The sequence below is a fragment of the Arachis ipaensis genome, chromosome B01 (genome assembly GCF_000816755.2).
Source record: "Arachis ipaensis cultivar K30076 chromosome B01, Araip1.1, whole genome shotgun sequence".
Classification (NCBI taxonomy): Eukaryota; Viridiplantae; Streptophyta; class Magnoliopsida; order Fabales; family Fabaceae; genus Arachis; species Arachis ipaensis.
The window spans coordinates 100,829,148-100,833,752 of record NC_029785.2 but is presented as its reverse complement, the minus strand read 5'-3'; positions in this window follow the sequence as shown (position 1 = coordinate 100,833,752).

The following is a 4,605-nucleotide window of genomic DNA, read 5'->3' as shown; positions in this document are numbered from 1 at the left end:
AATAATAAGGCACACGTTTGCAGTTCCCCGGCAACGGCGCCATTTTGAAGAGAGAACTTTTGCGTGACCTAGAAATTTGCAGAATAAACCCTCGTTGTAGGTATAGCTTCTAAACCAACAAAAGTCCTTTCTCACAAACGTTTTGGTTGTCACAAGTAACAAACCCCTTTAAAATTGATAATTGAAGTATTTAAACCCCGGATCGTCTTCTCAAGGAACTGCAGGGATGTGTTCTTATTATTGGTTATGGATTTTGTAAATTGGGGGTTTTGAAAGTAAGGAACAAGTAATTTAAATGACAAATAAAATAAATAAATAACTATAAAATAAATTCTTGGCAAGGTATGAGAATTTGGAAGTCCTATCCTAGTTATCCTTATCAATGGTGATGAGAATTGAGTTTTAATCCCACTTAGTTAGCCTTTACTAAAGCAAAGGAAGGTCAAGTGGACCAATTAGTTTGATCCTCAGGTCCTAGTCAATTCCTAAGAAAGGACTGGATTTATTGAAGTTCAATTCAATTAGCAAAGACAACAATTATCAATCACGTTGAGTTTGATAACTCATGAGTTACCAATTAATCAACCAAAGCCAAAAGGAAAAATTCTAAATTATTTATACAATTAAAGGAAAGCAATCATAATTCTGAAATACCTCAAATTATATTAAATAGAAAATCAAATCTAAACATGAATGGTTCATAAGCCAAATTGGCAACAAAAGTAATTAAAAGAAAGCTTTAAAAGATCTGAAAGCAAAAGAGAAATATAAAGCAAAAGGAATATTGAACCCTGATAAAGAGTCGGAATACTAAATTGAAATAATAAGAAATCCTAATCCTAAAACCTAAGAGAGAGGAGAGAACCTCTCTCTCTAAGAACTACATCTAATTCATGAAAAGTGAATAATGGAAGACCTCTCATGAATGGATGCACTCTCCCACTTTATAACCTCTAATCTGTGCCTTCTAGACTTGGATCTGGGCCAAAAAGGTTTCAGAAATCGCTGGGAGCGTTTTCTGTAATTTCTGGTGCGTGGCGTCTGTCACGCGTCCGCGTGGGTCACGCGGTCGTGTCATCTGGAGTTTTCCTTGTCACGCGCTCGCTTCGGTCACGTGTACGCGTCATCTGTGTTTTGTTCATGGCGCGCGTCCGCGTCAGTCACGCGTTCGCGTCGCTGCCTTTTTGCGCTAGGCATGCGACCGCGTCGTCCATGCGTTCGCATCGATGCCAGTTTCTTCAAAAACTCCATTTTGTACTTTTCTTCCATTTTTGTATGTTTTCTTTCCATCCTTTAAGTCATTCCTGCCTTAGAAGATCTGAAACTACTCATCACACAAATCACGGCATCGAATGGTAATAAAGGGTAATTAAAATAATTATTTTTAAAGCATAGGAAACATGTTTTTCACATATATCACATAATAAGGAAGGAAAAGTAAAACCATGCAATTTACATGAATAAGTGGATGAAAGGTTGAATAAATCACTTAAATTGAGCACAATATATATATCATAAAATATGGGTTTATCAGGGTCCAACATATCTATCATCTTGGTATGCATCTCGGAATGGCTCTTGACCATAGTAATTTGGTGGAGGTGGTTTGTCACGAAGGGGTCCACCATAACTATTGTCTTGGTATGCATCACAGAATGGTTGTTGTCCATGGTATCTTGGAGGGTGTTGTTGCCGAAAGGGTTGATCAGATCCTCGTGGCTCCGTCCATCTGTGATTGTTTCGACATTGATGCATGTTCCTGTTATAGCTTCCATTCCTTACAACAACATTCGAACCAAACTCAAAGTGACGGGGTGAGAACTTATAATAGCTAATGAAAATTAAAAACAAAAATAAAAACAAATAAACAAGAAAAATAAAATATTTACAATAACCAATAATAAGGCACACGTTTGCAACTCTCCGGCAACGGTGCCATTTTTTTGACGATCAAGATTTCTGCTAGTAAAAAATTTTTATAAAAATAATCACGTTGTAAGTATAGTTTCTAAACCAACAGAGAATCCTTTCGTACAAAAGTTTGGTTGTCACAAGTAACAAAACCCAATAAAATTTATAACCGAAGTATTTAAATCTCGGGTCGTCTCTCAAGGAATTACAGGGAGGTATATTTATTATTAGTTATGAGTTTTCTGGAAAATTTAGAATTTGGGCAATGGGCACAAGCATATGATTGTAAATTAAAGCAATGAAAATTAAAAGAGATTTATATTATTCTAAATAAAAAGTCTTGAATGAAAAAATGATTAATTAGAAGAAAATAAATTATTAATTAGAAAAACTCTTGGCAAGGTATGAGAACTGAAAATCCCATCCTAGTTATCCTTATCAAGGGTGATGAAAATTGTTTATTGCTCCCACTTAGTTAACCCTTACTAAATAAAAGAAAGTCAAGTGGACTAATCAATTTGATTCCTCAAGTCCTAGTTAACTCCTATGGAAATACTAGCTTTAGAGGGATCCAAATCAATCAGTAAATTCTAATTTTCAATCAACAGATGTGTTTGATAACTCAAGTGTCACCAATTACTCAACCAAAGCCAAAAGGAAAAAATCCAAATTATTTATATCATAAATAGAAGAAAGCAATCATAAATCTAAAATACCTCGAATTGTATTGAATCAGATTAAACATTGGAATCCATAAACCAATTTGGGAAAATAAACAAACTAAAGTAATAAAATAAATAAAAGTAGAAGAGAAACATAAATTAAAGGAACATTAAACCTCGAATTTGAAGAAGTAAACATACTCTAAGAGAAATCCTAATTCTAAAACCTAAGAGAGAGGAGAGAGCCTCTCTCTCTCTCTAAACTACATCTAAAAACCTAAAATTGTGTATTATTGAATAAATGATTAATGATTCTTCTTGATTCCCTCATTCTTCAGCCTCTATACTACACTTTTGGGCTTGGAGTTGGGCCGAAAAAGGGCCTAGAAATCGCTGGGAGTGTTTTCTGCAATTTCCTGCACGTGGCGTCCATCACGCGTGCGCGTGGGTCACGCGTGCGCGTCATTGGAGATTTTCCTTGCCACGCGTACGCGTCAGTCACGCGTACACGTCGTTTGTGATATGCGCCAAGCATGCATCCGCGTCGTCCATGCGTGCGCGTCGCTGCCATTTTCTTCAAAACTCCATTTTGTGCGTTCCTTCTATTTTTGCATATTTCCTTTCTGTCCTCTAAGCCATTCCTGCCCTTTGAAGCCTGAAATTACTTAACACACAGATCACGGTATCGAACGGTAATAACGGATAATTAAAATTAATATTTTTAAGGCATAGGAAACATGTTTTCACATATATCACATAATAAGGAAGGAGTTGTAAAACCATGCAATTCATATGAATAAGTCGGTGAAGAATTTATAAAAACACTCAATTGAGTACAAGATGAATCATAAAATAGGGGTTTATCAGTCCTCAACCATCTTGTGATTATGAACTTCCTGGAAATAGGTTACAATCCATCTGCCACTATCCTTGTTCACATGGAACACGCATCTCTGCCTCACACCCACATCTAGTCTTTGCCTTTGGCTCATGTTTTCAATCGTCAACTACATCACACGGTTTTTTCTTTCCGAAAGTCCTGCCTAAAACATACAAAAGATTGTTGTGTCACCTCATTATTTACATTTCGCCGACACCTATACCTTCGAGCAGGAAACCCATTCATTTTTGTATATAAGTTATAGAATAAAAATGCAACTTTCTGATCTGGAAAATGGAGACTTTTAATCTCTTCCACTGTGATTTCCTTCATATTCATACAACCTAGATCCGCGATTTCATCAGTTGTCCTTTCTTCCCAGATGTCATAGAACCCATCTCCAAATTCGTCATGTATGTCTGACTCTGCTCCAAAACCTTCAAAATGTTCAAATCCCTCACTCTCTTCCTCGCCTACGAAACTTTCTTCAACAATAACATGGCAACCTTCGACTGAATCGGGGGCACAGACTGACTCCTCAAAATAGTGCTCTGATTCTTCCACTTCCAAACCTTACAACCGAATAAACTCAACATAAATCAATGGAACAAAAAATTTCTTTATTTCATAAAATTGGCATTTTAAATAACATAACAAACACGCGAAAATAAAAAAAAGTCTAACCATGAAAAAAATTAGCAGACTAAAGAGGTGGCTACTTATACGCAGATGTAGGCAGAACATCAACTTTACTTCACTATGCAAATCTAGGCAAAACATCAACTTTACCTCGCTTTCCTTTTTAGTTTCACAACCTGCGTCCCACTAACCATAGTTATTAAAATCAGACCGGACCGTTCAATTGAACCAAAAAATTGGTGAACTAGATTCTATATCGGTTCGGTTCGATGCTTGAACCGAACAAGGCAGAGAACCGGTGCAAAACCGGAGTGAATCGGTGAAAACTGGTTAAACTCGGTGAGATCGTCTGATAGAATCACTGGAAGTTAAAATCTTTTCAAAATGCTTGGGGTGAATTTTGAACCCCTATCCTCAATTAAAAAAGTGCCTTTCACAGCCACCAAGCTATCATATTTGTTGTTAATTTATTTGCAAATTATAATATATATATATATATATCTTTCATTTCAT